Here is a 23444-nt window from a genome sequence, read left to right as displayed (position 1 = left end):
AATAAATAAATAAATAAATAAATAAGAATCAGAGGAAGAATGCACCTTGGTTCAATCCTTAGTACCACCATATACATGCATATATATTCATACACATATATATATTTACATATATATATTTGCAATATTATGGCAACTATTGGACATTTTCTTATCTCTTTGAATTTTTTTTCACTTACATTAAATCGGATTTTTGTTTGGCTTGGACATATTTATGTTTCTCCCTTCTTATAATAACCTGTCTTGATTCTTTCAAAGGCAGAAAATAATTCATTTAATTTAATACTGTTTCCCAAATATCTTTATTCAACCTTATATATATCTACAAAACGTTGCCCTTTCAGGTATTCTCTTTATACATACAATAGTAATTCCCTCCCCTCTGAGAAAAAAAAAAACTCTATGAATAGCCCCAAACCAGTTATTATAATCCAACAGTTAGATCATCCCTGTGGAGATAATCTAACTTATATCACTTCTGGTGAGAGATTCCAGTTAATTTTTTAGCCCCATGAAAATCCAAAGGCTTCTATTTCTACCTCTGAACTTATTGTCGTGCCTTAGATGAATTGATTGGTTTTTCTGGGTTTGATGGAGAATTCTATGTAATGAGAATTCACCCCCCTTTCAAGCTACCTCCAGTCCTTTTCTGAAAGGCTGGGAAGAAATTGGAAGATAAAAGATTAATCTAACTCTTACCATGTATATTTGTGAAGCTTTGTCTGAGTCTAGATACAGTCAAGGAGGTACAACTGAGTTTATTATAAGAGCTAGGAAGTGCTGTATTGATTTCTATAAAAAGATATGGGGAAGTTAATCTTTTGTTCATAAGAGGAAGACTATAGAGAGGCCAGATGAGTGAGGCTGGGAACATAACAGGAAGATAGATGTGTTTTCACAATGGGATGTTCAACATTTGGTTATAAGGCCTCAGTAAAAAGGCAATGAACTTGCTCTGTGTTATGATATGGGAATTAGGGCCAATCTTATTATGACCCTAAATGGCAGCTGATTATGAATCTGAGGCCCTGACTGCGTTCCATGCTTGGCTTAGCCTCACACTAAAAGAGGCAGGTACAATTTAGACCCCAAGTTTCCTAATCAGTAAATGGCAATACTTTGTAATGCCCAATGTAGCAATCAACTCAGGGTCACTGGTGAATGCTAAAATAGGTAAAATATCACTGCAGGTAATATAAAGGTAGCATCTCCCAAATTTATTTTGAATAATAAAAATATACATTTACAATTAAGAAATCAGACAAATACTATCTTATCCAAGTAACCAAACTGAGTATCACCAGTGATAATGATACAGAGATTTTGTAGAAGAGAATCCTTGTTTTGGGGTAATGTATGCTAAAGTATTTATATGTTAAGTATACATGTGGTATGCCGAATGTACCTTAAAATGTACTATAGATAGATGTGGAGAAAAACAAAGATCAAAAGGGAAAGAGATTAAGTAAGTGGGGAAAATGATGACTTAATATAGGTAAAGAGTATATGAAAGTTTATTGTACTTTTCCTTCAAAGCAAAGTCTGTAATATGTGAATAATTTTAAATCAAATTCTTAGCACAACCCCAGATGCTATATCTATGCTTATTTTGCGTTAGTTCCCATTGCCTCTTTCTTTCTTTTTCCTTTACTAAACTATTTTTATTTTCTCCTATCTTGATAGCTACCCACTACAAATTAATTTAAATATACATGGGTCTAGTTACGTTGCTTTAAAAAAGTACTTTCTGAAAAAGCATAAAGCAGAAAAAGGACGGAGCTCTATAGAAATGGCAGGAGTGGTGATGATCTGCGGCTCTGTGAGGTGGTTCTGTTGTCCACAAGGGCCATCTCAGAGGTTCAATATTAAATATGTTGCAGGATTCAGAGGAATGAATCAGGAGTTTAGGGAAAACAATGCCCACAATATTATGATTCCTCAAATATTAATCTGGAAGGAACATCTCTTTCATGATAAGGCAAAACCATGTTTGCCTTAGGGTTTTCCACACACCCTTCCTAAGGTGATGAACTAGAACGCCTGCGGAAATGATGAAGACTTGTTTGGAAGTTGGGTCAAGGGCCTGAATTGCGTACACAGTAATATACCTTTGAAAGATATTTCCAACAAAGTTGCAGTTCAGCTTAACTAGTTATCAGTGCCTATTCTTCGTTTTTAGGATTTAAAACTCCAGGGTTCTGGGATTTTTTTTTCTTTTTTACGTCTAAAACTGTGATGGAAGTAGCAATGATGAGAAGTTCGCTCTGTTTGAGTGTCCCTGTGAGCCATGATTCTCTCCAATTTCACTTCCTCTCTTGGTAAGTTTGTAAAATGAGCCCTTATATAATTCTATCCTTGCTCCTCGGAGCTCTCCTGGTAGAGGGTGGGAGAGGGACTGGCAAATTATTTATCATTCTCACTTGCAAAGCAAGAAAACAGAACTCATAAGAAAATTATCATCTAAAGTCGTGTAATGGAAACTCAGTTAACCCATCAAGCTTACTTTCACTCCATGTGAACACCACACGATGTGAAATACAGGAAGAAGGTGGGGAAGAAAAGCGTTTCGGACACAGTTTCTTCCAACTAGATAATAAAAAATGATATAAATAGGGTGGGTGAGAAATTGATGTAAACATGGTAAACTACTACCCAGAGGTAAGCTATTATTATTTTATTGGTCCAATTTATCATCATAATCTCCATTACCCTCTAGGGTTATAATGATGGAATTCTCAGAAACTGAGAAGACAGAAGAAGCATGATTTACTGTTTGAAAAAACAAATTCACTGTGTAGGCAGATCTTGGGTGAAAGCCATCGTGCTGAAGATTTTTAAAGACGTGGCTAGGCAAGGGGCAGGGCAAATGTATTCAAATATAAAATGGCACATCTGTGAGAAAGTACTAGGTGTGATGGCAAATCTCTGATTGCAGTAGAATGGTAAGTTAATATTTAAAAGATAAGGAAATAGAGCAGTGGGGTACAGGGATAAAATGTGGGAGAGTCCAAAATCCAGGAGCAGAAAGGCAATAAAGCCCATGGCCTTAGACCTTCCTTGGCTTTAGGAATGACTGTGGGATTCTAAAGAAGGAAATGACAAAGGGATGCTTGGAAAGAGAAAGTCTTTTCACCTATTTTGAATAGACTGTGGATCATTGAAGCCAGACGAGGAAGGATGTTTTTAAGATAGAACAGAGTGAGGGAGAATAAAGTTCTTACTTTGAAAGGGATGTTAGGAGAGAGAGAGTGGATGTTTTGAAAGCACAGCTGGATGCATGAAAGCTTTTGGAGACCTCAGGGGTGCGGGAACAAAAGAAGGCGCAAAAGATCTGAAGGTAGACAAGACTCCCACTGGGCACCAGGAAGAAAAGACAGTCCTGCGTGAGCCTGGAGTGCATCCAGAAAGGCTAGAAACAGCAATGTTACACACCGCTGCTTTGAAGTTCTTGTCACAGTTGGTCATCACCCCAAGACAACTGATTCTTGGCTTCCACTCTCCACTTCGCCTCTTTCATCCGCATCTTCTTTGAAAGGACCTTCCCTGCATCTCAAGGCTGCCAGGGATGATGCAGGTGCTTTGCATGCAAGGGTGGGGAGAGTCAGGGCCCTGGGTGATTGGTAGCTGGCTGAGGCTTGTGATGTAGGTACCCCTGCTGTTGTTTCTTTGTTTGGAAGATTTCATATACAGTGATTTAAAAAAAAATGGCTCATTGATGTAATCTGTTGCTGGCTCATTCCCTTCCCTCATAAAGAAAAAGACCCAGCCCCTTCAATGTTCTCTCTTAACCCATATGTGTAGTGCAACCATGTATATGTGTACACAGAAAAGATGGAATGGCAACCATTGACAGAGCTCATACACATATGCCCATAGTTTTCTGTCTCTATTTGCTGTTCCATGTCTTGGGTAGAAAAACCAAAGAGTTAGACATTTTTGCTGTTGTTATTTCAACTTATGAGGATATTGAAACAAGATTCTTTATGCCATCATATCATATATTCATCATGAAAATATCATTTGGAGGGTGAGCTAGGGATTGAACTCAGGGACACTCTATCTCTGAGCCAGACTTCCAGCCCTATTTTACTTTTTGCTTTAAAACAGAGTCCCATTAAGTTGCTGAGCAGCTTGCCAAGTTTATGAGGCTGGTCTAGAACCCATGGTTCTCCTGTCTCAGCTTCCCAAGTCCTGGGATTACAGGCATGAGCCACCATGCACAGCTTAAAATACTAGTTCTTTTACATATATCCTTAAAGTTCTGGGCTAGGGGAAAATCAATGTGATTTGTTAGAAATAAATTTCCATAGTGTCATAAGAAAAGGCACATGTTTGAAAGTGGCTTTGCAAGGCAATTTTACTTTTTGCAAAAAAAAGGATCCTGCCACGAGTACAGTCAGGTGTACAGTCAGTGTACAAGAAAGCTAAACCAGAGGCTTTCTGGGTCCTGAATTCTTAACGCAAAGGTTCTGCCCATGCGCCTATTGGTGGCAACTTAGCTTCACATTCTTCATGGTATTGGCTGAAAGGGATGCCTGGGAAGGTGTTGGCTATTGCAATTTTCCAGAAATACTAACTTTTAAAAGAATATGAGTACATACAAGATTACAAAATGGTAGTTTTACAAAATGAAGCTTAAGTCAAGCTATTCTTTTGATAAGAAAGATCTAATTATATTCTCACTCATACAATACACATTGTACTTATATTAGAAGTGTATTTTATTTTTAATTTTTTATTGGTGCATTGTAATTATACATCTTAATTGAGTATAAGAGAACAATGTATCTGGAGATATTCTCTATAACTCTTAACTAATTTAACTCAAAAGCAAACCTTTGGGATCGTTGGCTTCTTGTGAATGGAAAGAAGACTCGAGACTCAGGAGTGTGGATGAGGGGTCACATCCTGTAGGATTTTCCTTTTTTGTTGTTTCTGCTTCTCCTTTTTTTTTTTTTTTTACATAGTCAACCTTCCAGTTTTAAAAATAATTGGCATAAATATAAATCATTCATTCTAGGTCTTCTTACCTCTTCTGAGCAAGGGTTGTCATGCCAGGATGCCTTAGTCATAATTGATTGGGGGTATCACCCTCTCACCTGCACCTCTCATTAAAAAATACCTGACCTGGGGCTTCTCTCCTTAGAAGAAGGCTGTGGGCTGGGCATTTTCAGCAAGAAAAGGTCCCTGCATATGGCAAGCCCCATGACCTTCATGTCCAAAATACTTTTTCTCCCATCAACATCTGTACCCAACACCCATTTTGGACTTTGCTACTTCTTTTATTCTTCTGCTTAATGTCTTTTCTGCCAGTGGTAGTGTCTCTTTCCTCATTTGAGTTGCTATGATCCTATCTGGCCTAAAAAATACAATTGAAACTGTTCAATAAGTCTTCCATGTTTATCTCTGTCAGAAGTGATTGCTATTGTATTACATTTTCTCACGGCATTTTATGTACCATTTATTAAGTAGCATCACTTTTGATTGCTAATTCACACATTTGTTTCAGCATCCCAGCTATGGTATAGGCTATTTGTGCCTACCTCCTAGGTGCTTAGTAAAGCTCTGTTAGTGAAGGGTCCTTCCTGTTGCCTTGGGGAGATCTTTGGGGTTTTGGTATTCTTTTGTAAGTCAATATCCTAAAGAGCTGCCTCACTTTCCTGTGCTACTCGTGGAATGAAGTGTCCTAAGGGTCAATTAGAGTAGATCCTTATATATTAACTGAGAAAAAGAAGACACCATATGCAATATAGAAGAAAATATTAGAGATGTTGACAAGGAGATACAATGACCTTGATTTCCCAGTTTTGGAGCACCAAGAATTTCAAACTCGAGAATCTAACCCATTGAAAAATATGATTTTTTTCTTGGACATAAATGGTTATCAATGTATAGGATAGCACTAAAGATATATATGAAATCAACAAAATTGTTCTATGTTGTAATAAAAATAGAAAATAATTTATATCATGTTCAGGTGATATCTAGCTTCAAAAATGGATAACTCATAAAATTAATTAATTTTTCAAGTAAAGCCACCAAAGGTCATGGAGCCAGACAGGTGGATTAACAGAGCCCTTCTACTAAGGATATGCTACTCCACAAACAATAGAAAAATGAACTGGAAATGTCAATTTAGAATCTAGGGGGAAACCAAAGGTTGTGATAGTTTGACCTTTAGTACACTGTCCATTTCAAACTAAATTTTATTATAGAACTGCATTCCATGATATGCTTGTAGTGAGAAATAGGATCTAATCAGAGTTGACAGCAGCTTCTAGCCTGGGAAGAACAGGAGTTTGCATAAGAACATAGCTTGGTGGGAATCTAAAATGAAAATGCCATGGAACTATAAGAAGAGTGCCCAGGGTGACTCAGAAGGGCCTGTTGGGTGTACACCAGTGTACGGATTAAAATTAGAAATGGTCAACTATTAAATGATTCACTGCACTTACAGCTAAATACTCCTTTGGGACCTGTTGAGAAAAACTCTAATGAGAAGTCACTGAAATATCTTAACTGAGAGAAAATACAAGAGAAAGACAGGGTTTAAAAAAAATGAGTGTTTTGAATGAAGAGTATTAACATTAAAATATTCTACTGTTGGAAAGAATTTTTAGGATGATGAGGCATCCTTGCAAAAAAAAATTCTACATTTCAGCATTACACTTGATTTTAAAAGAAGATAGAAATCTTTTAATCATTGTACAAAGAGTAAGATAGAAAAGTATAAAAAGATAAAATGACTTTCTCATCATTAGACAATGAGTCAGCATGGGCTCAAATTTGGAAGTATAGATCTCTTGGCACCAACTCTGGGAGAATGCTTTTGAACTCTAAAATCCTATAAAAGTAGAAGGAATAATTGCCCATAAAGGCTAAGTGGCTTTCATATAATAAGCATTTTACTTCTTGTTTGAATTCACTACATACAGAGAATTGCTTTATTTCTTTCCAACTCTTTTCCTAGTTTTTCTTTTTTTCTCTCTTGAATTATTTTATTAATTATTCAGTTTTTCAGACTAGGTATTACCTGAGCATGATATAAATTATTTTCCTAGTATTCTTTTTACATAGAAACACTTTTGTTGGAGAATATATATATATATATATATATATATATATATATATCTCCTAAGGATATCTATATCTTTAGTACTATCCTATACACTGATAAGCATATGTATGCAAAAAATATATTTTGTACATTATTCTGTATTTTGGTTTTATAACTAAATTTGTGCCATATGAATTTTTTATGTATTTGACTACATTTTTCTTTCTATTAAATAGTTCATCATATCTAATTATAAGTTAGAGGTATATATTTAACAATCCTGGTTAGTGCACATTATTTTGGTTTCAATATCAGTGCTTCAATTAATATTCTTTGTTCAAATACATTTTTCCTGAGTCTGAGTATATTCATAGAACTGTTTCCTAAAGATGGATCTTTCTGGACCAAAATGCAGCATGCATCTGTAATTTATAGATCTGCCAAAACTGCTTTTCATAGGACTTCTATGAATTTAAGTTCCCATCAACAATGCATGAGAGTTATACTTTTTTCAGGCCCTGGACAATGAAATGAGGGTGTTAGGTTTTTAGTCACTTCCAATTTATTCATGCAAAAATATTATCTCTAAGCTAGGCGTGTTGGCACACACTTGCAATCCCAGTATGAGGATCACAGGTTTGCAGTTGCGGCCAGCTTCAGCTACTTAGTGAGACCCTCCACAACTTAGTATGACTCTGTTTCAAAATAAAGAATAAAAATAGGGTTGGAGGTGTCGCTTGGAGGTAAAATGCCCCTGGGTTCAATCACAATACTGTAAAAAAGTTATTTTAATTTTTCTTACCTTGAGTGAAAATGAACATCTTGATATATATTTAAAATACATTTGTTTCTTTTCTTGAACAACCAGATTCAGTTTTATAAAATTATTATTAATCTATCTTTTAATTTAATAGCAAATTAAGTGATTGTAGAGCCTGGCATGATGGTGCATGCCCACATGGGAGGCTGAGGCAGGAGGATTGTAGGTTTGAAGACAGCCTTAGCAACTTAGTGAGATCCTGTTTCATAATAAAAAATAAAATTGGGCTAGGGGTGTAACTCAAAGGTAAAATTTTCCCTAGATTCAATCCCCAGTAACACACACACACACACACACACACACACACACACACACACACAATTAATTTAGAAAATTAACAAAATATTTGTGATTTATTTGTGATTTATAGTGTAATGACACTTGTCACCTTCACACCTCCTTATTTTTTCTCTTATAAAAGTGAAGGTGTTTGGAGTATATGCATGTGTGTGTGCATGTGTGTATCTGTGTTGTGTGTGTGTGTGTGTGTGTGTGTGTGTGAGTGTGTGTAGTATATTCATCAAGACAAATTTTATTCAGGATTTCCTCAGCAAATTTATATACCTGTCATTTCACTATCTGTCTTTAAATGTCAAAATATTCATGAGCACAGTCTATCTGCATACATAAACCAATAAATGACTAGATTGGAATCAATGAGGGAAATGTTGGAATAAAGGTGAGAGTTATCCAATTTTTTTCCTTTGAAAAGAGTTATAAAACTGTTAGAATTTTTCCCTGATGATTGGGCATCTTGCAAATTCATCACTTGACTCCACTTCATCAAGCCTAACTTCCCTGATTTATATTTTTAACTTTTCCTATGTATTTTAAAACTTTTTTTTATTGGTTTACTGTAGTTGTACATCTTAATGGAGTACAAGATGGTAGAGTAATACATGCACACATCACCCAATTAGCCCTTACCCAATTCCCACCCCATTCCCTGATTCATTTTAAAGATTCTTCTCTGTCCTCAGGAAGGGAGAGAGAGATGTTATCTGATTGTCTTAGAAGGTTTTGTGGTCAGTAGCGAAAACCTCCTGTCCAAGGAGAGAGGACTTTCACTAGAAGGAAGGACTTGCTTTATATTTTAGTACAGGAGTCAAGTCGCACTCTCAGTGAAAATGCCCTCTGTGAGCCCTCCTGGTGAATGAGTGATGCTCTTCCCTGCGTCTGCTGAAGACTCCCCTGCGTCTGCCCAGGCCACATGGCTCTAATCTTATTTCCATTGAAAACTCCAGCACAGAGCAGCAGCCTCAGCCTGGCAGCACTCCACGGGGTCACGTGACTCAACAGGGCCCACCAAAGTTGGGCAAAGAAACTGTGCTGGTTTCTGTTGTCGATTTTATTGACAGAAAAATGAGTCATTAAAAAAGGGCATCTGAAATTACAGACCTAATTTAGTTCCTGTGTATTAACCAGCAATTCAATAAAGCCCAAGAGCCGTTTTCGTGCACCTGAAGGAGCTGAGTGTAACTGGTTTAAAAGTCTATTTAGTCTAGTCCCTAGAAAGGCCAGGTCTGCTGATCTCTCTGCAGAACCCACTGTCTGCAGACTTACAGAATATTCAGCCTTGTGCATGACAGAGGCAGCATTTCAAAATATTCTCGCCCTCTTCCTTGTTATTTAGCACTAAGTTTGGGAGAACATTGATTTCTTGATTTAAAGATTTGGTTTTATGTTTGAAATGTTTCATTAATAATACTTTTGATTTTTTAAACTTTTGATACCACTGTTGAAAAAGATTTGCTCTCAAGAGCCACCCATTTGATTCTAATTATATCTCTCCAGTATTATCACAAACAATGTTGATAAAATTGCTATTGAATATGGAAGTAATTAGGGGAAATTTGACAAGCAGAGACATTTATTAAAAATCTAAATGCCTCTAAATTCAAAAGTAATTGTACTTTTGCATATTTCAGCCTTTACACCTTTTGTTTTTTAAGATGCAGCTTAATGATATTTTTAGATTTAATAGCTGCAATCAAATTGAGAAAACAAAGAATATCCGGGGATTCTGACTTTCAACAGCATGCCCTTTGTAAAAAATATATTTTAAAACTAAGAAGCCACTCAGTTAACGAGGAGTTATCCTCTGAGTTTATACTGCGTATTCCCAAGAGAGTAAGAGGGCGGCGTTTCCATCTATTCTAAGTGCACAGATAGAATATGGCAAAGAAGGTGGACCAGCCTTTATGGTCTGGTGATTGAGGGCAGGTGAGAAACTAGGAAATGTGTCCAGCAAACTGACAAAGGAATGAAAAGACGCTACAACTCTGCAAGGAAAGAATAGAGGGAGGGCTCCATATTTCACAAAGTAAAGATGCAAACAGGTAATTCATACCAATAGTTTTTTTTTTTTAAATCACAAGTTTTAGAAAAATCTGAAAGATCGCTAATATCAAATAAATGCAAATTAAAACAACAGTGAGATTACCTTTTCATGGACCAAAGGGATAGAGACTTAGAAAAAAGTTTCATAATTCCAGGGTTGGCTGATGTGTGGGGCATTCATCACTTTTGCATACTGCTGAGGAGTAAGTGAATTGTAATAATCTTTTAAGGAAACTGTGTGTGTGTTTTATGTTTTACTGGGGATTGAACCATTAACCCAGGGACATTTTACCTCTGAGCTATTCCCCCAGACCTGTTTTTTAAATTTTTAACATGCTTTCATTGGTGCATTATAGTCTCACACCATGATATCAGTTGTGTTGACAGTGACATGCATGCACAGCACTTGGTGCCGCCCCCTTGCCTCCCCATGTGTTCCCCTCCCAATACAGAGTACTGAGATTGCTGCTAGTGTATCCACATATGTATACCTAGTCAGTGGTAGCATTTTCACTAATGAACCTCAGTCTTTCCCCTACCCTTCCCTAGACCAACTCCCTGGCTCCACTGAGGGTTCTCCATTATATGGAGTCCCTCTAGGATCCTCATTGGACGTATTCAAGAAAACATATAAACCTTTGTTTTTTGTGACTGGCTGATCTCACTTAACATAATGTTCTCCAGGTGCTTTCATTTTCTTGCAAATGACATGATTTTGTTCTTCTTTATGGCTGAGTAGAATTCCATTGTGTGTACTTTCCAAAATTTTGTAATCCTTTCATCTGTTGATGGGCACCTAGACTGGTGTGGCTATGAACATGAGTGTGCATATATTATTATAGTTCCCTGGTTTTGTTCCTTTTGAAAAGATACCTAGGAGTGATATAGTCAGATCATATGGTAGATCGGTTTCCAGTTTTCTGAAGAATCTCCACACACTGATATCTATAGCAGTTGAATTAATTTACAATTCTACCTACAATATAGAATAGTTCCTATTTCCCTACATCCTCACTGACATTGTGTTTTGACTTCTTGATGATTGCTATTCTGATAGGGTTAGATGGAATCTCAGTGTAGTTTTAATTTGAATCTTCCTGATGGTCAATCATGTTGAACATTTTTTCATGTATCGGCCATTTGTAGTAATAAAAACAGCATAGTACTGGCATAAAAATAGAAACATAGGCCAATGGAACAGAATAGAAGATACAGAAACAAATCCACATACTTATAGCCAATTGATTTGTCAACAAAGGTGCCAGACACACATGTTAGAGGAAAGACATTCTTTTAAGAAATAGTGTTGGGAAAACTGGTTATCTTTTTGTACAAAAAATGGAACTAACTCCTAACCTCTCACCCTGCACAGAAGTCAACTCGAGATGGATAAAAGATCTGGAAGTTAGACCAGAGATAGCAGAGGAGGGCATAGGTCCAACCCTCCAACCTATAGACACAGGCAGAAACTTCCTCAATGAGACCCCCAAAGTTCAGGAAATAAAAATGAGAATTAATAAATGGAATGTCATTAAACTAAAAAGTTTCTGCAAATCAAAGGAAAGGAAACCATCAAGAGTCTAAAGAGGAAGCCTATGGAAGCCCATGGAAGATCTTTGGCAGCAGTCCCTCTGACAGAGGACTAAGGAAAATAAATAACCCAATCAAGATGGGTAATTGAATTGAATAAATACTTCACAAGAGAAGAGATTCTTTTTTATTTTGAAACAGGCTCATTAAGTTGCTGAGAATCTCACTAAGTTGCTGAGGCTAGTTTCAAATGTGTAATCCTCCTCATTTTCCATAGTATTGGGATTACAGGTGTACGCCACCATGGCCAGCTTAAAGGGACATTTAAAGATAAATTTTCTAAACCTTTAAAAGTTCATACACTATTATTTAGTAGTTTTAAATTTTGTACTAAGTAAATAATTAAATATAGGGCCAAATTTAAGATTAAAGGATGTACCTCTAATGATAATCTACAAAAAGAATACCTTAAAGAAACTTAAGAGTTCAAGTGAAATATCATGAAAGTTTGTTATATTCCTACTATGGCATTCTGTTTAGTCATTGTGTTACAAAAAGTGCTTATCTACTGTTAATAGAAAATATTCACACTATAGAGTCAAGCAATAAAATGCAAGTTGTGAGAGTGTGATATTATTTCTGTAAAACAATATAGTAAATAGTAGGCCAGGCAGGCGTGGTGGCGCATGCTTGTAATCCCCGCGCTTGGGAGGCAGAGACAGGAAGATCGCACAGGTTCAAAGCCAGCCGTGCTGGCGTAAGAGACCCTGTTTCAAAAATATAAAATAGGTTTGGGAGTGTAGCCCGGAGGTAGAAGGGCTTCCAGGAACCCCAGTACCACCAAAATCAAACAAACAAACAAACAAAAAAACAATATAGTAAATAGTAGATAGCAAAATGTAAATGACCACTAATGTGGCTGAACCGTAGATAATTTTTGCTTCTCTCAGATTAATAAAAGTTAAATCATCTTCACTGAATATATTTTCCTTTTCTATTTATTTTTAAAAGATTTTGTTGAGTCTGGCATGATGGCACACATTAGTACTCGGGAGGCTGAGACAGGAGGATCACAGGTTTGAGGCCAGTCTCAGTAACTTAGTGAAAACTTGTTTCAAAATATAAAAAGGAAGCCAGGTGTAGTGGCGCACACTTGTAATCCCCACGCTTTGGAGGCGGAGACAGGAAGATCACGCAGGTTTGAAGCCAGCCGCGCTGGCTTAAGAGACCCTGTTTCCAAATTTAAAAAAAAGTATAAAATAGGTCTGGGAGTGTAGCCCAGAAGTAGAAGGGTTTCCAGAACTCCAGTACTAATATATATATATATATATATAATTATATGTATTATAGATATATATTATATATAATATATATCTATAATACATATATAATTATAATATATAATTATATGTGTGTATATATATATATATATATATATATATATATATATATATATATATGGCTGGGAATCTATCTCAGAGATAAAATGCCACTGGGTTCAATTCCCAGTAAAACACCACACACACACACACACACACACACACACACACACACATTTTATTTTTTTAAAAAGGTGAAAAAGCTATGGTGTATTCCATTCCAACTTTGCTTTTACATGCATGACTTAAGTGACTTGATGAAAGTTGTGGCCACATATCAGGGGATCAGTTTTCTGACCACCAACTTGCTGTAATCGTACGCTGGTGTACCTTAGAGAATGACATGGCAAAGTAGAATGCAGAGTACTGAGTGGGGTGTGTGCACTGGCCACATTCCACGAGCTGAGCTTAGCCACCCCACCGAGATGGCACCACCTGGATAAGTACCCTGTAACCAGTCCAGGTATCCACCGATAGATGAATGGACAAAAAACATGTGGTGTGTACACACAGTGGAATTTTACCCAGCCATAAAATCAATAAAAATATCAATTTCAGGAAAATGGATGAAATTATGCCAATTGAGGTCATCCAGTCTCAGAAAGTCAGCAGTTGTATGTTTTCTCTCCTATGTAGAAGCTAGAGAGAAACTAGAAAATAAAAGGGATTTTAGATAGATAGAGATGAGAGAGAGAGAGAGAGAGAGAGAAAGAGAAAGTATGGTAGAAGTATAGAAGTAGAGTAGAGTGAGGGTAGGGACTGGTGAAGGAAAGCTTTTAAGTGATGTTATGACCCTGAGTGAAGCCATCACTATCCATCTCACTGGCCTGGACCAGGAGGGAGGCAGGGGAGCGGGATAGGATGCAGAGGAAAGGCACCAGATACTGTATTGCATGCATGCTTGCATCATGTTGAACCTCACTGTGATATATAGTTATAATGCATTAGTAAAGGTATAAAATGTAAAAAGAAGCACCTTCTAAAAGCTAATATGTATTTGATATTTTCATCTATTTTTATAATTTCAAAATTTCCATTCTTATTTACTTAAATTGTAGAATCTTGCCTCATTTACTCTGATTATAATTGTAACAACAATTTAGAAGTATCATTTTTATGTTATGAACATTTGTATTTATTAATGCAATATTTTAATATAACATATTAGCTAAGAAATAAATTGACTTTCAGATCATAAAGGGAATTCTTCATTTAACCTGTTTTTGTAGCTCTTTCTAAGTGAGAGTTAGCCATAAGTATCCATATGTTTGAGAACCTAATAAGATTTAATAACCCACTGAGATTTATTTGGTTTTTATCAGATGTAGTATAGAATATAAAATTCTAACATTTTATGGATACTGACAATGCATAGTTCTTAAAAAATTTAAGAATCTGAAAAGGTTTCATTTTATATAGTTTACAAAATTATATGATATATGCACATAGATTGTTTTTGGTTTACAAACTTTTCAGCTCCTTTATTAAATGTATTCCTAGAATGTGTGTGTGTGTGTGTGTGTGTGTGTGTGAGAGAGAGAGAGAGAGAGAGAGAGAGAGAGAGAGAGAGAGAGAGAGAGAGAGAGAGAGAGATTAGGAACTGAACCCAACCCAGAGACATTCTGCCCCCAAGCTATACCCCCAGCTCTATTTTATTTTTATTTGGACCAGAGTTTCACCAAATTGCACAGTCTTGGTAAGCTGCCGAGGTTGACTTCAAATCTGCTATCCTCCTGTTTGCCTCCCAAGTACAGTGGTTACAGGCATGCACCACCATGCTCACTTTATTCTTAGAATTTTTTTATGGTATTGTAATGAGATTTTCTTTTCAACTAGGTTGTTAATTGTATGTATATATCCTACTAATTTTTAAAAGTACACTTTTTGAGTTGGGCGTGGTGGCACACACTTATAAATCCTCACTCTTGGGAGGCTGAGACAGGAGGATTGCACAGGTTCAAAGCCAGCCTCAGCTACTTAGTGAGGCTCTCAGCAACTTAAAGTCTGGGCGTATAGCCCAGAGGTAGAAAGCTTCTAGGTTCCACCCCTAGTACCAAACAAATAAACAACAAACAAATAAACAACAACAACAAAACAAAATAAAAAGACATGTTTTCTGCATTGCAATTATTTGAAGTTGATTTTATCTATAACAACTTCTCTCTTTTGGTTACTATTTCATACGATATATTCTTCCATCCCCTTATTTTCAGTCTATGTGTGTCCATAATGCTTTAAGAAACCACTTTTCAGTAGAATATTGTTGGATATTTTGTGTGTATGTGTGTGTGTGTGTGTGGTACTGAGGGTGGAACCCAGGGCATTTTTCTTTTTTAACCTCCGGGCTATACTCCCAGACCTATTTTCTATTTTATTTTGAAACAGTGTCTCACTAAGTTGCTGAGAGCCTCACTCAGTAGCTGAGTCTGGCTTCGAACCTGTGTGATACTCCTGTCTCAGCCTTCCAAGTGTGGGGATTACAAGTATGTGCCACCACGTCCGGCTACAGTTGGAGTTTTCAAAACATCCATTCAACTACTTTATGTCTTTTGATCAGAGCTTAATCCATTTACATTCAAGGATATTAGGACTTACTCCTTTCATTTCGTTAAGTTGCTTTCTGGTTGCTTCGTAGATTGTTTCTTCCTATGTAACTCTTTTGTCCAACATTGTGATCTGGTGACTTTCTGTAGGATTAAGCTTTGATTACTTTCTTTTTCCCCATTTTACATCTGTTATCATTTTTTTTTGCATTGTGGCTATTATGGGACTTACTCAAAACATCTATAGTTACAATAGACTATTTTAACCTAAAAATTTAGATTTGATTGTATAAAAATACTCTAAACATTCTTCCTCCCCTAAAACTTATACTATTGTTATACTTTATATAATCTTATATTGCCTGTTCCTTAATAATGGCTTATAGACATTTATTTTTGGCTTTTAACTTTCATATGAAGAATTTGATTTATACATCATCATTACAGTAATGGAGTATTCTGAATTTGATTATAAATTTATTTCTACCTGTAAATTTTATACTTTTATATGTCTTTATGATAGTAATCACCACCATATTAGTTCCAGTTGAAAATTTTTTTAAGTGTTTCTTATAAGACCAGCCGAGTGTTAAAACATTTGCTTATTTTTTGCTTCTTTAGGAATAACTTTATTTTTTTATTTCTTTAGGACAGCATTCCTGGGTATAGTATTCTCCAATGGCAATTTTTCATAATTTTGAATATATCATTCCATTTTGTCCTGGCCTGCAAGGTTTCTATTGAGAAATATGCTGATGTCTAATCGGGATCCCCTTATATATTACAATGCTTTTTTCACTGCTTTTCAAATCTATCTTTGTCTTTGACTTTTGAAATTTTAATTAAAATGTCCCCCACAGAGGTCTTTTGGGGGTTGGATATGTTTATATACATATAAGCTTCTTGGATCTCTTTGTCCATCTTCCCCAAGAGTTGAGTTTCTTTTTCCTATAATTATTTCTTTAAATAAATTTTCTATTCCCTTTCTCTGTTTCTTCTGCCTTTGGAACTCCCAAATGCAGGTATTTGCCTATGATGTCCTATAAATCAAGTAGGCCTTCTTTACTACTTTTCACTTATCTTTCTTATTTTTCTCCCTGACTAGTGTATTTCAAAAGACCAGTCTTCAAAAACTCAGAAAAAAATTTTTTCTGCTTGATCTAGCCTGTTGTTGAAGTTCACAGTGGTGGTTTTGTTTGTTTGTTTGTTTGCTTTGTTTTGTTTTGTTTTTTTAAATTGTTGACAGAGTTCTTCATCTCCAAGATTTGGGTTTTGTGGTATTTTAATGATATATATTTCTACTTTGAATTTCTCATTCAAATCACAAATTCTGTTTTTCTATTTACATGGAATCATTTATCAGTTTTATTTTGTATCTCACTGAGTTTTCCTAAGATCATTATTTTGAGTTTATTTTTATGAAATTTGCAAATTTTCCTTTGGCCGGTGGGGGATGTTAGCTCCTAGAGAATTATTATATGGTATCATGTTGTGATAAAGTGAGCTTAGGCCTTAGCTTCAGTAATGCCATGGTGTTACCCTAGGTGACCCCAAGGCACTAATATTCATCAGCCTGAGAGCTAATGTTCGTTACCAGGTGCCTTGCTAGTCATGCATAACTGCTGTTTGGCTTCTGTAACTCCTGCTTAGGTTGCACCTGCATAGACACAAAGGCCATTAGAAATTTTCTATGCTTAAAACAACGAAAAGGTAGACAATAGAAGGGACCAACTTGGGTTGCTGAGCTCCTGCACAAGGCTGATCCTGGCTTCTCTACTTTCCACTTAGCTTGCACACTCGCTGAAAGAAACTGTTGATTGTCCATTCTGTGGGAACCTAACTCTTAGTCCTGAGCTTATGATCTTGATGCATAAAATCCCTAAAAAAAAAAAAATGGCTCGGGGCTGCCCTTAGGACTAAACACTGCACTGTAGTCACTGATGGTTAATAAAGACTTCCTATTGGCCTTAAACTAAATCTGAATGGTTTCTCTAGTGATCGCTTTATAACAGTGTTGTCTTGATTTTTTTGTAAGTCTTGTGTTCCTGCATTGTTACATGTGCATTGGTGGAACAGTCATCTCTTTCAATTTTCTAGGGTTACTTTTAAAAGACTTTCACTTACACATTGGCTCCTAGGATGTTTGGTGGATGGAGTGCATCTGCTCTGATTCTGGGTGGGCTCAGTAGTATAGTTCTGTGTATTTGCTTTATCTATATCAACATCAGCCATGACTTCAGGTGCCCCAGAAGCCTCGGCTTAGGTTTTTGTGACAGTGGTGGTGAAAAGTAAATTGTCAGGATTCTTAGTAGCAAGGACTTTATGGCTCCTCCTGTTCTTATTCTCCACAGTCAAGAGGCTTCGTCAATGGGGTCTCTCTTGGTATTGGCTCTGACATGGGCCCTAAACATCTAAGTGGTGCTGTTTTCTAGGGTACAGGTGCTCAGAATGACATTGCAGCTGGGGTCCTGGGTTCAGTGTTTTGCTGAACTATTGTGGAACCTATGACTTACGTGGAGTTACACTTTCTTAGGCAAAAGTGGACACAGTTTTCCAACCAAACTAAATACTGACTCTGAGACACTGAGACAGGGCTATAGCTGTGACTCTATCCTGGAGATCAGGGTGCAGTGCTGATGCAGGGAGGAAGGCATGTTCCAGAGGCTCAGGCTCCAGAGGAAAAGGCATAGCTGCAACTCAGCGTCCAGAGTCAGCAAGGTGCAGTAGCAGCTTGAGCAGCAGGAGGGAAGGCCCGGTACAGTGGTGACTCTGGATGCTGGCGAGTGAGATGCAGTCGTGGTCCAGGTTCTTTGTGGCCTGCTGCCAAGGCATCAGGTCCTAGGGTGATGTGGTAGAGCTCTGGCTTGGTTCTGCAGTGTGGGAAATGGAATATTGTTGATCTTCCTCCCAGAGAGGTGAGCCATCTCAGCACCTCGGACTCCTGATGACTGGTCTAGATCCAGGGAAGAAAGATGATGTCATTTCTTGCTCCAGAGGATGGGGAGTTGCAAACCAGCCAGAATTATATTTCTCTGGGGAGCTAGATGCCATGTGGACTGAGGCACCAGAGTCATGGCTATTCCCCAGGGTCCAAACTCAGCTCCCCAGGGCTGAGATACTGTGCGAGTTCAGAGACCAAAGAGATGCAGCTGCCTCACCAGCTCAGCTGTGACTTCCTCTCTGTGCTGGAACATCTGGCCCCCAAGGGACAGGATGCCAGTGGGGTCATTTGTTTCCCTCAGCTAAAGCTCTAATTTTCTGAGAGCAGCACACTGGGTTGGTTCAGGCACTGGGCAGGAATGAATTCTCTGCTGATTTGGGTGCAGCTTCTCCTTTGTGCTAGAGTACCTGGTCCCAGAGGGACAGGGTGCCATGTGGACTCAGGCAGTAGGGTCACAGCTGTTGCATTGGATCTAGGCTCCAAGTAATTGGGGATGGAACATAGCACTAACTGGGATGGAGGAGACAGAGTATCCCTTGGGTATCTTGTTCTCTGGGGAAGAAGAAGCTGTCTTAGCTTGGCTGGAGAAGGGTGCGCCACCCTGGGTGTGAGCAGGGTGCAGTGAAGCCTCAGGGAGGGACATGCGCAGTGGCCACTGTCCCCCGCAGCAGTGCACACTCAGCAGTTCCTCTTTCACGATGGTGTTGTATAGTAGGAGCTCAGCTCAGGATGGGACCTCATCCCTGGAATAGTACAGCTGTGTGACTTGCAGGAAGCTCCCTCAACTGAGCTCCAGGCCTGTGAGTACTGCAGAATTTTCTAGTAACAAAGGTCCCATGTGCTGCCGAATGTGATGGGTACCACTGGAGGCCTCTTGCTTTGTCCATCCTGGTCTGAGCTGATCTTGACCGGGGAGATGGGGTAGCAGAGGGAAGGCCTGTGCTTCCCCTAGGTGGCTGTACTGAGTGTGTGCTTCACAGGGTTACTGCAATTGAAATGCAGTTTCTTGTTCATTGTTTCGGCCCTTTTCGGTGGGAGGGATGAGCATTAGGCACCTCTAGATGCCATCTTGCTGACACCTCTCTGGCAATGCATATCCTTATGGGAAGATTTAAAACCTAAAGGCAAATAATTGGATTTGAAGAATAGAGCGCGTGAGTACATGCCTGAGCAACTACACTGAGCGTCTTAAATGTTTTGGAATCTTTAGACACGCTTTATAATTCCAGGGACTCATCTGCATACAGTTGCTCCAGGCTGGTGCACAGCTGGGGATATCATTTTGTCGGTCTGGGAAAAGCCTGATGTCTCGTATGCCTCTAGCTTAAGAGTGTTCTTCTAGGGAGTGAGGGCCGAATGCGTGTCTAGAATGCACATGTAAAAGGCTCTCCTGACAGAAGTCCGAGGCACATCTCGGGGATCACAGGAGTGTTGCACAGCGTGAGCTGCTGGTATTTAGAAGCAACATCAATTTGGGTATAATGTGTTTCCATGGTTTCCACACCTATCACTGTCTGCCTTGGTAATGAGCGCCAATAAAATATGATCTCACTGGATTATGACAAGAGAAGGATCCGAAGAACACTCTTTTTATGGTTTCTTTTCTTATAAAACACTGGACAGACTCCTGCTAAGGCCTAAAATTCACCATTAAGTGCAGCATGAGGTAATTGCCTTTCTGTATTTCAGGAGGAGTCTATGCTGCAATCAGATCAATAGCCTGTGTCTTGTCTGTGTTATCAGAAGAAAAGGAAACCTGCCTAGAAACTGGAGCGAGGGGGAACATAGCCCACTGTTAGAGTGACATGAGCAGAAAAATGCCCCACGCGGCCAGTGTCTCTGAAATACCTGAAATGTGCAAAAGCTTACAAGTTCATGTATCAGTAACAGACAAAACTGCCAGGTAGTGGTAAGACAAAAATCAATTGTAATGCAAATGAGCTCCCTTGAAACTGCTTGGAAACATACCACATTTAGTTTTCATCTGGTCAGAGATGGGCTGGGTGGCCCCACAAGATGGGGGCAGTTTGATTTTTCTGTGATGGTTTAAGGATTACATTGACATCTTTTGTTGGAGAATTCAACAACCAGTTAAGTTTTCTATGGCATGTGCCTGGCTTTTTCATTGTCAGAGATTCTGTCTTTCTGTTTCATAAAAGTGCATTAGGATTGGCAGGAAGGGGGGTCTGCATTTTGCAACGCTTAACCCCAAGCACGCCCTCCTCCGTGCTGATGGTCCCCTTTCCCTCTCTGCTCTCTCATACCTGGCTTGAAAAACTGCTTGACATTCCTTGTTGGGTGTGGGGCTGAGGGCTTTAACAATGGGCTCTTTGGTGCCTGTCTCAGAGTCAAAGTGATGTATTTTGTTGTCACGAAGGACCTTTCATCTCAAGCATTTGGTGGAACAGTACAGCAAGCCGGGGTCCCTGCTCTCCCTGGGGCAGTGCAACCTGACAGCAGACATTCTTGCTGCTCCAGCTTTTACTGTTGCTAAAGCCTGAGTCATGCAGAGAAAATCTCCTGGCAATAAGCCACAGATACATGTATTTTTCCCAAGCACTGGGAAAGCCCTGTGGATTGGGAAAACTCTGATCATGACCAAATTTTTCTATCACTTGCTAGTTGTATACCTTTGATCGACTTGTCATCTTTCACGCATCGGTTCTTATCTATAACAAGGGAATAATAAAGATTCCTATAACACAGGCATTTTGAAGTTTAAATATAATATGCCCAATGATGGGGACATATGACAAAATCTTAATAAATGTCACAAATTAGCATTATGATTTCAGAGAAACCAACTAATATTTTTCTAGTCATTCTAAATTTCCTAGCTGGTTTATACAAGGACTATTTCTATTCAGAAAAAAAATAACCTTTACAAAGTTTTCTTACCTCTCCAGGGGCTATTAAAATGTCCAATCTTATTGTACATACTTTTGATTTCAGACCAACAGACATGCTTAGACATGGAACAGACCGACTGTGGGGCAGATGATGCTGTGGATTTAATGACTAAAGGTAAGTAATGCCACCTATTTAAAGGCACATCAAAAAATGCACTCTTCCTTATTTTAAGCAAATGGTAAGTCAAAAGAAGCAAGTTAAACGGTCAAGAAATGATATCTTGGTTCTTCTATATGTAGTCAACAAGTCTCTATCAACTATGTATTGAGTATTTATTGAGTTCTTTATATGAAATGTTATATTCTAGCTACTTTGAGACCATATAAAACATATAAAGCATCCGGGTGTGGTGGCACATGCTTGTAATCCCAGCATTCAGGAGGCTGAGACCGGAGGATCGAGGTTCGCAGTCAGCCTCAGCTACTTAATGAGGCCCTCCGCAACTCAGTGAGACCAGGCTTCAAAATGAAGAATAAAAAATAGGGCAGGTGGTGTAGCTCGGAGGCCGAATGCCCCTGGGTTTCATCCCCAGACCCGCAAAACAAAGCAAAACAAAATAAAACAAAACAAAGCAAAACAAAATAAAACAAAGCAAAACAAAATAAAACAAAACAAAACAAAAAATAACATAAAAAGCATATTCTAGTAATTCCCCTGGCACATACTATAGAAAGAAAAATATATGCAAAAATATCTACAATAAAAGTAGATGTGAAAATTACTATAAGAACTATGTAAACATAGCAACTCAGAAAATTTACCTTTTACACAGACACATACATTCATACAGTTTGGATTTCACCTATTTATGTTGAAGATGCACTTAGTACTTTAGAGATGGTGTAACTATTTGCATTAGAATGCATGGGGCTTCAGAAAATAGGGGGACTGAGGCTAAACATTTGATATGGAGTTCTGAGAGCTTGTATCTGGATGCTTCAAGACCTATTGGCAAAAATGGATACTAAGTCTTCCCAGGAGAAACTCGTGAGAATAAATGAAGTAGCTTTGGTGCAACAAGAAGCCTTTTAATAGTAAAAGGTAGGAAATAGTTGAGGTCATATAGATTTTGTCTCTATCAGTAGGAACTGGTGTTAGAATTGTTAGTAAAATGACTAGACGTTTTAACTTTCTCTCTCTCAAGCCCACCACCTGTCATTCTTGGACAGTGTGAATACACTGGAATGGGTAAGCCTATAGTATTCTTGGACAGGTTAGTAAGGAGGTGACTAAACAAAGTTATGCTGTATATTTTTCCTAAGAAATAATTGGCCAGGTGTGGTGGTGCACACTTGTAATTCCAGTACTAAGGAGGCAGAGACAGAAATATTGTGCAGGTTCAAAGCCAGCCTCAGCTACTTAGTGAGGCTCTTGGCAACTTAAGTGAGACCCTGTCTCCAAATAAACTTTAAAAAAAGGTCTTGGAGTGTAGCCCAGAGGTAGAAGGCCCCTGGGTTACATCCCCAGTACAAAAACAACAAAAAAAAAGGAATTGTGGGAATGCAAAAATTAAATGAGGAAGAAGACATATAATAGAGATGTGATCTAGATATTAGTCCTCTATAAGAAGAATAGTTAGAAAAAAGTTTCTCCTATTCTGTTGGTGCTCTATTGAGGTCCTTGATAGTTTCCAATGCTGTATAGAAGTCCTTTAGTTTAATGCAACCCCACATACTGATCCTCCTTTTAATTTCTTTTGTCTTTGGGACCTGTTGAGGAAATTTTTACCTGTTCCTATGTGTTGCATTGTTGGACCTATGCCCTCTTTAAAGAGCTGCAATGTCTCTGTTATGATTTCCAAGTCTTTGATTCATCTTAAATTGAATCTTGCACAGGGTGAGAATGTGGGATTTATTTCCATTTTTCTGCATATGGTTAACCAGTTTTGCCAACACCATTTGTTGAAGAAGCTATCTGTCGCGTC

The sequence above is a fragment of the Muscardinus avellanarius genome (assembly GCF_963383645.1).
Source record: "Muscardinus avellanarius genome assembly, chromosome: 8".
Taxonomy (NCBI): Eukaryota; Metazoa; Chordata; class Mammalia; order Rodentia; family Gliridae; genus Muscardinus; species Muscardinus avellanarius.
This window is presented reverse-complemented; position numbering follows the sequence as displayed.